The sequence below is a fragment of the Rhinatrema bivittatum genome, chromosome 3 (assembly GCF_901001135.1).
Source record: "Rhinatrema bivittatum chromosome 3, aRhiBiv1.1, whole genome shotgun sequence".
Taxonomy (NCBI): Eukaryota; Metazoa; Chordata; class Amphibia; order Gymnophiona; family Rhinatrematidae; genus Rhinatrema; species Rhinatrema bivittatum.
Window position 1 is genome coordinate 150,442,342 of NC_042617.1, and position 13,723 is coordinate 150,456,064.

Below are 13,723 nucleotides of genomic sequence, written 5' to 3' on the forward strand. Positions count from 1 at the left end.
AATGATTTCCTTACACAGCCAATCTTCTGCAGACTTTTATGTTGCTCTTGTGTGCAAACTAATTGAAACTGCAGTTCTTGTTAATAGAAATCAAAAGATAATTATTTCAACCCTGTCTAAATGAAGCTAGCATTGAGAGAACACACAAAGTAGGAAAAATATGTAATCACTCTCTCTCTCACAACCAGGAACAATTTCTAGGACTTCTGTATTCCAAATTATTTCAAAAAATTGTTTTCCTCTAAGGAAACAGCATAGAGATACCTTTATCTACAGGTCCTGTGATCAACACTGAATTTATTTACAGGTGGAGAGTCTACAATCTGAAGTCTGTGGAAATATTTTTTAAATATTTTTCTCTGCGATAGTACTAATATCAGTTAAATCTACTCAGAATCAGACCATCAGTCATCCACGTTTCCCTTATCAACTTATCTATCAAATTAGGCAAAATACCATAGATCAGCTATAGAAGGTTAAACTTAATTTTAATTAATTCCTGACCTCAGAAAGTATTAGAATTGTAATAATCACCACTTTCACACACACAACTAGTGTTTCCTATGCTGTTTTTCCACTCAGTCTAGTCCTATGTGACAGAAATCTGCAACCTGGTCTTATTCCTCCAGTCTCCAGCACAGCTCCCAGGAGCTCCTTAAGCTCCAATGGCTCAGCTTTCCCTCATTCACAACCATTTGGAGCTCCCAAGGATACCGTGGCCCCACTTGTCACTCACTAATGATGACCATCACTTTTATTTTCATTGCGGCTCTCTGCCGCATCGGGGGGGGGAATCCCTAGCACGTGTTCAGACTCTCTTTTCTATCATGGATCACCACCACTTTTACTTTAATTGTGGTGAGTAGAATCCTCAGTGTGCCCAGCTCCCTGCACTCATGGTTCTGCGCCGCTTTGGAGAGGTGTGGTAATCCCCAAATCGGCCAGCCTCTTTTCATCCATGTTTCACCACCATGTTGGGGAAGGGAATCTCCCAGGCAGCCAGCCCCTCTTGTGATCATGGCTGTGTGCCACTTCAACTTTTGAATTGTTGCCCTTGCCACATCGGGGGAATCCTCTGCATAGCTGGCCTCTCCTTGATTGCAGCTCACTGCTATGCTCACTGGTGTTTTTAATTTCATTTGCTGTTGCCCTTGCCGCATCGAGGGAATCCTCTGCATGCCTGGGCTCTCCTTGATCACGGCTCACTGCTGCGCTCACTGGTGTTTTTAATTTCACTTGCGGCCAGGTGCCACTAGCAGCAGGAACCTGCCTCTTCCTACTGGGCCCCCTTTTAACCTTCCTGGGGAGCATCCAAAGCCCCAGGATACCTCTCATTATTGCTGCTGATAGCTGCTGCATTTTTTAAACGTGGCTTGCTGCTGCTGGAGACAAGGAGCATGATGCTGTGCTGGACCACACAAAACTTTAAAAAACAATTGGGGGCTTTTCTACAGGCCTCCCCTACTCCAGCATCCATTGAGTCACTTTCTTTAGGCCTCCCTGGCCCCAGACAGCCATGGGCCATGACGTCATGGGCTCCCCTGGCTCCAACAAGGCAAAAAATATATGAAGGAAAAAACACTATCTCTCACAATAAAGATGCAATATGAATCTCTCTTTATTCCTATTACTCCCCTGGCCCCAACCAGACAAGTATATATTTTAATTTTAATTTTACCCTTGTCTAGAGTTGTGAGCACTGAACAAACAAACAAGTACAGGTAACTATAGAAACCAACTCTTGCTTTTGTGATATCACATTCACTATTAGCCAAGGCAGGACAAGATGGCAAGGAGACCAGATAGAGGACAAAATCATGGCGACACATCTTTTTAACTAGCCTATATCTGCCATCTGAATCAAATGATGCTGAGGTCCTTCCACCAAAAGGTCTGATCATGTGCAATAAAATCTGTATTTCCTTTCTAGCAGTTGGTAGAAAATATTCTGCTTTTGAGAAACTCCCTGAGAGTTAAAAAAAAAATGCTTTAAAAAAGTTGGCATTGTCAATGGTAAATGGCTGTTTTTGATCTTCTCTGCTACAATGGTCTCACTCATTGTAAGAGAAAAAGAGGCGATGGGAATCTCTGTTCACTGGGGGAGGGTATGAGATTGAAGCAACACTTTTGTCTCTGATTTAGTGTCTAGTGCAGGACAGTGAAGATTGAGAAAAGTCTTGACAGGCTGCCTGCTATGTTAGTTCTATTTAACTTTCTAACATTTCCCTGTATATGGAAAAGGATACATTCAGTGGTGAACAGTACAGCACATGTATTACTCTGTATATGTGTATATGTGTGTAATATATTTCTATACACCATAAAGTAGAGTTGTGAATGGTGGTAAAATATTGATAAATAAATTCCATTGTGATATCCAAACTCCTAGTAACCACTTCAAGTTCCATCATGTAACTGAGAGGAAAAGACAGAGGAGGGAATGGCAGCCATGGCAGGGGTAGAGGATCTAATGCAGAGCCAGCCCAGCCTAGTAGACGTCCTGCCCCTAAATTGAAAAGAGAACTTTTAGCCACAAAATGGCAGGAGTGGAAGGTAGCACAAGGCAGAAGCAATTGAAATTTGGAGAGCATGTGAAACTGCCAACTTTTCCTCTTCATCTGGTTTTAGAGCAGAGGGAAAAGGTAGGAAAGCCATCCTAGCCTGGCAGTAGAAGGTCAGGGGCATAGTCTGGGGCAGCAAATGTGCAACATCAAAAATTAGCAGCATGCTCCTCTATATTGGTTACTGCTTCTGAGGCAATGGACACATTATTTTCAACAACTGATTCTGAGGAAGAATCTGGTATGGGATTCCCTGAATCAGAAATTGAAGAACTAGTAGTTGAAGTAGGGACCATATTAGGAGCTACCACCCAAGAAAGAGATCCAGGCATCATAGTGGATAACACATTGAAATTGTCAGTTCAGTGTGCTGCGGCAGTCAAAAAGGCAAACAGAATGTTGAGAATTATTAGAAAGGGAATGGTGAATAAAACAAAAAAATGTCATAATGCCTCTGTATCACTCCATGGTGAGACCACACCTTGAATACTGTGTACAATTCTGGTTGCTGCATTTCAAAACAGATATAGTTGTGATGGAGAAGGTACAGAAAAGGGTGACCAAAATGATAAAGGGGATAGAACAGCTCCCGTATGAGGAAAGTCTAAAGAGGTTAGGACTGTTCAGCTTGGAGAAGAGACAGCTGAGGGGGGATATGATAGAGGTGTTTAAAATCATGACAGGTCTAGAATGGGTAAATGTTAATTGCTTATTTACTCTTTCGGATAATAGAAGGACTAGGGGGCACTCCATGAAGTTAGCATGTGGCACATTTAAAACTAATTAGAGAAAGTTCTTTTTCACTCAATGTACAATTAAACTCTGGAATTTGTTAGTGCAGTTAGTGTAGATGGGTTTAAAAAAGGATTGGTTAAGTTCTTGTAGATGTCTTTTACCTGCTATTAATTAAGTTGACTTAGAAAATAGCCATTGCTATTACTAGCAATAGTAAAATGGGATATAATTTGGGGCAGATTTTAAAAGCCCTTGGCATGCCGAGCCTATTTTGCATAGATCTGGCAACACGCGCGCCATACCGAGGACGCGTGTATGTCACGGGGCTTGGAAAAAGGAGCGGGGCAGGGCGGGGAGGGTCCAGAGGCTTTCGTAGTGCCGCTAGGCTGGAGGCGGGCAAAACCTCTAAAACAAAGGTGGGGGGGGGGGTTTAGGGAGGGCTGGGGAACAGGTTAGGTATTGGAAAGGAGGGGAAGGTGGGGGGGCAGAGGGAACAGGGAAAGCCATCGGGGCTCCCCTAGGGCTCGGCATGTGCAAGGTGCACTAGAGTGCACGCCCTTGTGCGTGCCGACCCCGGATTTTATAACATGTGCGTGGCTGTGCACTCATGTTATAAATAGGGTGTACATTTGTGCGCGCTGGGTTGCGCGCACAAATGTATGCCCGCGCATAACTCTTAAAATCTGGCCCTTAGTTTTTCGGTACTTTCCAGGTACTTATGGCCTGGTTTGGCCACTGTTGGAGACAGGATGCTAGGCTTGATGGACCCTTGGTCTGACCCAGTATGGCATGTTCTTATGTTCTTAAGAAAATGTGATAAATTTGTTAGCAGCATTTTAGCCTCCAAGGCAGTCATGGGGGAGATAGATGAGAGCAACACCCTGGAAGAAGAGGCAGTACAGGTAGGGAACATGAGTGATGCTCCTGGATTTTTACTCTGAGTCCAATTTAAGCTTTAACTCCAGAGTCAGCAAAAGCACATAAGGCTGTAGAGAAAAATATTTTGAAAGACATGTCAGATGTGGAGGCACTTTAAAGTGAGGGAGGACCCATGTCTTGCTCAGTGTATTCACTGTAGTAAGGATATCAGTCAAGGGAAGCAAGTAGATCATCTAACAAAAGCAGGTACGCAGCATCACCTGCAGAAGCAACACCCACTGACACTGGCATGAGGGGGGGATGGAAGTACTAACCTGGAGACTCTTTTTGCTACTCAAAGAAAATAAAAACAAAGGAACGGGATTGAAAAAAGTAAGATTTATCCCCAAATAGTTTCCATGATCCCTTCCAGCAGTCAGCAGGCAGACCAGCAAGCCTTAGCATTAGGCCCAGAGCAGAAACTTACCATAGACAAAATGGAGTAATGTTTCATATCAGTGTCCTGGAATGATAGGCAGGGAGTATCAATATTAGTAATGAGGAGGATCAGGGAAATGATTATCATGGATGACCAATCCTTGCAGGTAAAGGGTCTTAAGCATCTGCTGCAAAAAAGACATAGTTGCACTGGAGAAAGTACAGAGAAGGGTGACCAAAATGATAAAGGGCATGAAATGGCTCCCCTATGAGGAAAGGCTAAAGAAGTTAGGGTTATTCAGCTTGGAGAAGAGATGGCTGAGGGGAGATATGATAGAGGTGTACAAAAGCATGAAAGGACTTCAACGCATAAATGTGAAATGGCTATTTACTCTTTCAGATAATGCAAGGATTAGAGGGAATTCCATGAAATTAACAAGTAGCACATTTAAAACAAACTGGATTACAAACTGGTTAAAAGACAGGAAACAGAGAGTAGGTTTAGATGGTCAATTTTCTCAGTGGAAAAGGGTAAACAGTGGAGTGCCTCAGGGATCTGTACTTGGACCGGTGCTTTTCAATATATATATAAATGATCTGGAAAGGAATACGACGAGTGAGGTTAACAAATTTGCGGATGATACAAAATTATTCCGAGTAGTTAAATCACAAGTGGATTGTGATACATTACAGGAGGACCTTGCAAGACTAGAAGAATGGGCATCCAAATGGCAGATGAAATTTAATGTGGACAAGTACAAGGTGTTGCATATAGGGAAAAATAACCCTTGCTGTAGTTACACGATGTTAGGTTCCATATTAGGAGCTACCATCCAGGAAAAAGATCTAGGCATCATAGTGGATAATACTTTAAAATTGTCGGCTCAGTGTGCTGCAGCAATCAAAAAAGCAAACAGAATGTTAGGAATTATTAGGAAGGGAATGGGTAATAAAACAGAAAATGTCATAATGCCTCTATATTGCTCCATGGTGAGACCGCACCTTGAATACTGTGTACAATTCTGGTCGCCGCATCTAAAAAAAGATATAATTGCGATGGAGAAGGTACAGAGAAGGGCAACCAAAAATGATAAAGGTGTGGAACAGCTCCCCTGTGAGGAAAGCCTGAAGAGGTTAGGGCTGCTCAGCTTGGAGAAGAGATGACTGAGGGGGGATATGATAGAGGTCTTTAAGATCATGAGAGGTCTTGAAAGAGTAGATGTGACTTCATTATTTACACTTTCGAATAATAGAAGAACTAGGGGGAATTCCATGAAGTTAGAAAGTAGCACATTTAAGACTAATTGGAGAACATTCTTTTTCATTTAACGCACAATAAAGCCCTGGAATTTGTTGCCAGAGGATGTAGTTAGTGTAGTTAGTTTAGCTGGGTTCAAAAAAGGTTTGCATAAGTTCTTGGAGGAGAAGTCCATTATTAATCAAGTTTACTTAGGGAATAGCCACTGTTATTAATTGCATCAGTAGCATGGGATCTTCTTAGTGTTTGGGTAATTGTCAGGTTCTTGTGGCCTGGTTTGGCCTCTAGGATGCTGGGCTTGATGGACCCTTGGCCTGACCCCGCATGACAATTTCTTATGTTCTTATGGAGAACATTCTTTATCTCTCAGCGCACAATTAAGTTCCAGAATTTGTTGCCAGATGATATGTTAAGGCAGCTAATGTAACTGTATTTAAAAAGTGTTGGATATGTTTCTGGAAGAGAAGACCATAAATTACTACTAATCAATAGGGAATAGCCACTGAATGTTGACAACATTAATAGCTTGGGATTTATTTAATGGTTGGGTACTTGCCAGGTACTTGTGACTTGGATTGTCCACTGTTATAGATAGGGTACCGGGCTTGAAGGACCCTTGGTCTGACTCAGTATGGCATATCTTATGTTCTTATATGTTTGTTTAGTTTATTAAACAATATACCACCTTTAAAACTTCAAATTGGTTAGCCTCCAATCCCCTCCAGGCAGGTAATCTAAGTAATTTTAACCTCTGTGGCCTCAGGTACAAACTTACAGGTAAATTTTCAAAGGAGTTAAGTGTGCAAATGTAACATAATATAGGGTAGATTTTAAAAGTCCCGCCTGTGTAAATCCAGGGCTTTATACGTGCCAGGAAAATTTACAAAGGGGCTCGGCCACGCACATAAACCCTGGTTCATGCATAAGTGCCAGGCCTCTTCGAAGGGGTGGGCTGGAGGGGGGGTCAGGGGGCAGTCCGGGACAGCGCCATTGATTGCTGTCCTGAAGAGTCGCGCCAGCTGCCAGCGCACATAACTTACTTCAGCTCGGGAGCTGAAGTAAATTATGAAACAAAATTAAAGGAAAGATAAGGTAGGGTTTAGGGGGTGGGTAAGAGAGGAGAAGAGGGTGAGGGTATAGGTATAGGTAGGGGGGGTAAGGAACTGGGGAAGGCTGGAATACGTAGCCATGCGGAAATTGCGAAAGTCCCCCCCCCCCTTGCGCTTGCTACTCGCACATATGTGCGTGGATTATAAAACCCAGCACATGTGCACACAGACCATATATTTTATAACATTTGCACGCGCTAGCGTGCAAATGTTATAACATTGATGCATCCATGTGGACGCGCACAAGTTTGAAAATCTACCCCATGGTAGCAATTTTCAAAAGGAATTTTCTTGCCTAAAGTGCACTTCAATGGCATATATTGGCAATACCCTATCCCAGTTATCTCTTTGTTAACCCCATTTCGTTGGATCCAAGTTTTGTTCTCCCCTGTTTAATGTAATGCATCTTTTTGCAATGGTTATTGTTATAATGTAAACCGAGGTGATTTGTAACTTGTTACATGAATATCGGTATATAAAAGAGCCAAATAAATATATATATATATATATATATATATATATATATATATATATATATATATATATATATATATATATATATATATATATATAGTAGCAATTTTCAAAAGCCTGCTTAGACGGATAAAGTGCATTTACACATGAAAAATACAGTTTAATGCATGTAAATGTTTTTGAAAATCAGGCCCATAGATTGTAAGCCCTTTGTTGATAGGGAAATACCTACAGTACCTGAATTCAATCCACTTTGAAGTGCTGAAAAGAGTATAATTCAAAATAAATAAATGTTAATAGCACAACTGTATAACCAGTGCCATAGTTGTATCCAGATGCAAGGAAAGTAGAATGCATTTCATCAGTGATACATATACCAGTGCAAATACTATGCATGTTTCCATTACATGCACATTGGTGGGACTTGGCCAAGGCAGGGGCAGGCATTGGCTCTAGTGAGGTCTGAGCATAGAGTGTAGGTGGGTTTAGCTGTACAATCAAGAGATGGCTTTCCATCATATTTCATGCAATATTCTATCAGTCATAAGAAAGATGCTGGAAAGTTGGCAGCTAGACTGGAGAGGCTTGAATCTTCAGACAGGTTTCTTTGTTACAGACAGCGGGAGAAATTAAATAAGAATAGACAATCTGGGGTTTTCAAGTTATCCATTTCTTTGAACACTTGCTACATCTGGCAGTAAGGGGTGCCCTGGGATTGGGGCTCAAGGAGTATGGGATCTATTCCTGAAAGACCTGATAGGGAGGTTCAGGAAAATATTGAAGCATTTTCATTAAAGTGTGACGGGGCAACTGTTCCCTGAGAAGCAGGAAGAATTTGGGATGGCTCATATGTATCTGATTTAAAATGTTGACTCTTGCTAGATTTACACCTATATGATGCTGAAAATGTTAGTGGACATCCAGTCATGATCTGTCTCCGGAAACAGAGATAGATGCGGATCGCCCTCTGGGGCATCATGATTGTTTAGTGATGAGGTAGCTGATAGAAATCCTGAAAAAGGATGCCATGGAGGATCTGAGTTCCATAAGTGCCACCCTGGGTGGGGGTCATCCCTATAGTAAATATTCTGGAGGAAAAAGTACAGGGAATCTAAGAAAACAGGGAATTGAAGCAGAAGTGTTGAATTTTGTGAACTGCTTCCAGCAGTAAGTGCAAGAGACTGAAACCTCTGACACAAAATAATACAGTCATGCTAGGGTATCTGAACAGGAATGCCAGAGGCATAATGGGCATGTAGCACAGGAAAGAGTGCCACCCCAGAGATTAGTACAGGCATGAGCAGACCCTGTCAGCTAGCACTTCTTTCCACACCTCAAAATATCAAAGTCATGTTGGCCAAACAGAACCTTCCATCCTGACACAGGCCATAGCTAAAGCAGCTGCCATGAGAGACCCTCCACCCACACCAGCAAAGGAGATCACAGCAGAAATTTATGTGAATGCTATCTTACAAAGCCCATCAAGGACATGGGCACATATTCATTGGCTTGTTGGACACATACATTTGCAGTGTGGTCAAGCCTAGCTAAGGTGACTCAGCACTGTCTTTCCTGTCCAACAACCAGTGTACCCAGCAAATGTGTCTTCTCAATAGAGGAGGATATTGTGAGGCCTCATTGTTCCAGGCTGGCTCCAGACTTGATGGAAAAGTTGGTATTTTTTATATTCAGTCTGCCTTTGCATGTGAGTGGGATAATGACTGAGAGCACCTTGCTGCCATTCTGTCTAACTGCTACTCTGCTTTGCTGCCATTCTCCTAATGTACCATCTTGGAGATCTTGCTGCCAATATGCCTACCTGCAGTGTTCCATATGTACCATCTTAGGGGTCTTGCTTCCAGTATGCCTAACTTCCAAGTCCCTGATTTATCAATTTAGGAATCTTGCTATCAATATGCCTACCTGCCATGCCCCTGATGTACCACCTAGGTTCTTGCTGTTGCTATGTCTACCTGCAATGCCCCAGATGACCATCTTGAGAGTTTTTGTGCTCTATGTTGTTATTTAGTTCCCAGCACAATTCTCCCACCCTACTTCTTTCTTTGTTATACTGAGGTGTTTTGTCTCCAAAATAAAAAGTGAATAAAAGAAAAATGATGCAAGTTTCTCCTTCCATCCATTTATTTTTTGGTTTTCCACTTTACTGTTTTGTTTTAAGCCTCTACAATCCCACCCTAGATCTCTCATCCTGCTTCGTTTTGGTTATACTGGAGTATTTTTTCTTCAAACTAAAAATGTGAAAAAAGAAATAAAAATACAAGTTTTTCTTCCTACACCTCTTATCTGTTCTTCTACAATCCTAGCCGAGTTCCCCCATTCTGTCTCTTTCTTGGTTATACAAAGGTGTTTTATCCCCAAAATAAAAATGTAAATAAAGAAAAAAAATACAAATTGTTCCTCCCACCCCACTTCTTTTCCAATTTTCAGTCTTTCTGTCTAGGCCTGTCTAACCCTTTGTGCTATTTATGATTGATGATATGCTATACTTTAGGGTTTAAAACACTTTTTGACTGTTTACAATTGATCATATTTTATGCCTTTGGGGTTATGACCACTCTATGCTGATGTAACTGATGTAATGAGCCACTCACAGTTTCACTGTACTTTCTAAGTGTACTTAAGATGTACATAGCTTAATCTTTGACAGAACAGCCTACTGGTAGGATGAACCTGGTAGTCATACCTCTAACTGAACAGGCACATCTCACTCTGGCTGTCTTTGAGGTCCTTTTCAAATCCCACTTCCTTATGATACTGTTTACTCTTGGTCTTGCCTTGGCCATCTATTGCTTTGTACACTTGCTGCACCACTTCTCGGTCTTTTGATGCCATACTTCCTCTCATCTCAGCCTTGGGAGATTTTTAGCCACTCTTCTTGCTAAATTTCTCAGCTCCTATTATATTTGTTTTTCATCACAAGTATCACTGCTTTCACCCCTGCTGCTCCAAGCCAGTCTTGGTACATTGGGGTGCTTCTTCCTCTGCTCCAGCTGTATTTGAACTTTTTTGCCAAATCTCCTTGCCCTAAGCTACTTGCCAACTTTTGGTCTTGCCCTGGACATACATGTTGTGAACACGGGGGTGCGGTCACTTGCTCAAGAGGGATATGAGCCCTATGACCATGGCGCAGTTCAGGGAGGAGCCCCAAGGCACACACCATAGGAGGTGAGAGTGTCCAAGCTCCAGCTGGAGCTGGAACAAGGCTGGACTAGAATTGAGGCATCGGACATCACAGGAACTGATACAAAGCAGGCTCAGACCTCCGCTGAACCTACATGCCCAGGTGAGACCCAGCAACACAATGCTGGTCTCAAGAGTAGCCCTCCGGTCACTCAGCCCTTCCAGACCCGCCACTTGGGAACTACGGTGTGTGAGGCCAGACGGAGATTGAGGGCAAGAACATGATGAGACATGGTACTGAGGAACTTGGAAGACTCATACAAGGACACGAGGAACAAAACTCAGGTTCAGATTCAGGAGTCAGGCACTAGTGCACCACAGTGTGCCCTACACAGCCGCCCGTGGCTGGTCACAGACAACACTGGAAGCGAAGCAGACTACAGATGAGAAGATGGAAACTTGAAGCTGGAAACATGACGAAGATTCAGGAGAGGCCTGTACCGAGGTGCACCTTACACAGCCACCCATGGCTGGTTGTGGACCACGCTGAAGCAGAACAGGCTTTGGCTTGAGTCTATGGCATGGACGGAAGCAGGAACAAGGAACTCTGAAGACCAGGAACAGGATTCAAGGATTCAGGACTCAGGACTCAGGATTCAGGAACAAACCTCAACGTTAAAAGCAAGTGCCTTCTGGAGACTTGCGCTGCAGACATGAAGACAGGCCTTGTGCCACAAAGTGCCCCATACAGCCCCCCATGGGCTGCTCATGGACCATGATGAAGGCATGCCAGGAAAGGTGGACAAGAAGGAAACCTAGAAGCAGGACGAAGAGCCGGAGGATGGAACATCAGGAACATGGATCGTCAGGAACATGGAATGTCAGGAACACAGGACAGATGAAGAAGGAGCTCCAATGAAGAACAAGACCAGGAACATTCTCAGGAGACCAGGAACATCTAACATGAAAACCATCAAGACAGGTGAAGACCATGTAGAACGTTGCATGGTCAAGGAAGCACAGACGACCATAAATATCCATGCAAAGGTCCTGAGGAATGGAAGTAGAGCCCTTTCATAGGGCTGGTGAAGGAACAGAGTGATGACATCATCCATTGGGGCCACTAGGATTTTCCCACTGCTGGCCCTTTAAACTTTGAGAAGGGGCATGTGCGTGCCTATGCAGGAGCCTGGGACAGGCAGAGAGTAGGCAGCATGGTTGGCGGCATCACTGCATTGAGGAGGAGACATCAGCCATGGCGCCGCCACTAGGAGCAAGAGGCCGGTGGTGGCTCCCCCTCCCGAAGAGGAACCCAGGGCCAGCACACAGCCGGCAGACAGCAGAAGCAGCAACAGGCACCTTCGGGCCATGGGAAGGAAGCGGCATCAGGCCCGCCATGACGGCAGTAGCGGTGTGGCACTCCAGACTGCGCAGGAAGGAAAGGTCTGGTGGTGATGGCAGAGATAGGTGAGGCCTGTGGTGGCATCGGGGCAATTGAGAGGCTGCTCGTGGGATGGGCTCCATGAGCAGTGTCATAACAATACATTGCTTTGCATGTTCAACACAATACACCTTGGACCCTTCATTACAATTCTGATACGTCCTGGTGCCTTGGGCTTTTGATGCCATTCTTCCACTTGCCTTAGCCCGCAAGGTATAACTTTGAACATTTTCAGTCACTCTTCTTGCTGCTTTCATTTGCTCTGTTTTTAACTGCCAGCAGCATTGTTGCTGATGCTGCCGCTCTAAGACAGTCTTAGTACCTTAGGGTGCTTCCTCCTCTGTTCCAATTCTCTGTCGAAATCCCCTTTCCTTATGGTACTTGCCAACTTTTGGTCTTGTCCTGGCCTTCCAATGCTTTACACAGGCTTTACCTACCCAGTAATCTTTAATGGTTTCATGACCTCTAGGTCATTTTCTTTAAATTCCATTCCCTTTTGGTTCTTGCAATTATTGGTCTCTTCTGGTATTTATCTTTCAATAGATAATACCATTACAAAAGAAAAGAGCTGCAGAAGTATAGCACCTGAAACCAGCATCATGCTCCTCCATGATTAGTGAGGTAATGGAAGCAGTATTGGTAAAATTGATTCATAAGAAAAATCATGTCTTAGATTCCTTGAATCACATGATACTAACCAGATATTGACTAAAGAGCACTGTTACCTCTAGTCAGTAGCATCTTAGCTTCCAGTGAAGATCAATTCCAAGTCTGAAGAGCCAGATACTTCATGTAATGATGCCATATGGAAATAACATCAGGCCTCCTCCAGGGATTTCCTATGACTTCTCCCTGCTTGTCGTTTTCTACCAATTTGGTTGGTATACTTTGCCCCTCATTTGGAGCCTTGGGGTGTTCTTACCACTCAGGCTGACTGATTTGTTCCTCTTGTGATGCTTTGGGATCTTCATGACACTTTTTTACTTGCTTTGATTCTCCACCACTGCTTTCGGGGGGGTGGTGTCGGGGGGGAGGAGGGGGTTCTTCTTCTCTTGGTGCTTTGTTCCCCCTTCTTGATCCCTTGAGCTCTTCATACAACACTTGGTGCTGCTTTGCTCCTCTTGTGTAGCCTTGGGGAGTTCCTGCCACTGTAGCTGGTACTCTTTTCTTCACTTTTACAGCTTCAGAGCATACAGGCCACTCTTGATGCTGTTTTCCTTCTCTGACAGTGCCTTGGAGAACTCCTGCCACTGCTGGTACCAGTTTTCTCCATTACAGGTTCTTGGGCTCTTCATGTCACTTTTGTTGTCATCCTGACATAGTCTTGATGTGTTGCCATGCCTTCATCCTTCTAATGATGTCAGCCCACCAGTTTCATTAAAAATGATTAGAAAAGTCCAATTTTCAGAGACTAAAATAGGCTGAATTTATTCCCCCATTGTCTATAATGGTAAATGAATGAACAAATATAACGGCATATTTTCAAAGGGGTATGAGCATAAGATACACACGTACCTCCCGAAAACCTGCCCAAGTTTCCCCTGTGTGCACCGAGCCTATGTTGAATAGGCTCGGCGGCACGCGCAAGCCCCGGGACGCATGTTAAGTCCCAGGGCTTTCCAGGGGGGGCATGCCGGGGGTGTGTCACGGTGGCGTGTCATTCGGGGGCAGGGTCATGGGCATGGTTCCGGCCCGGGGCGTTTTGGGG

General features: G+C 43.7%; 1 long non-coding RNA gene across 1 annotated transcript in view; it reads left to right on the top strand.

The window, feature by feature from the left end:
• Window positions 1-13,723, top strand: part of LOC115088708 — a 121,367-nt gene that overhangs the window by 49,657 nt on the left and 57,987 nt on the right. The gene's annotated exons all lie outside the window — the stretch shown is intronic.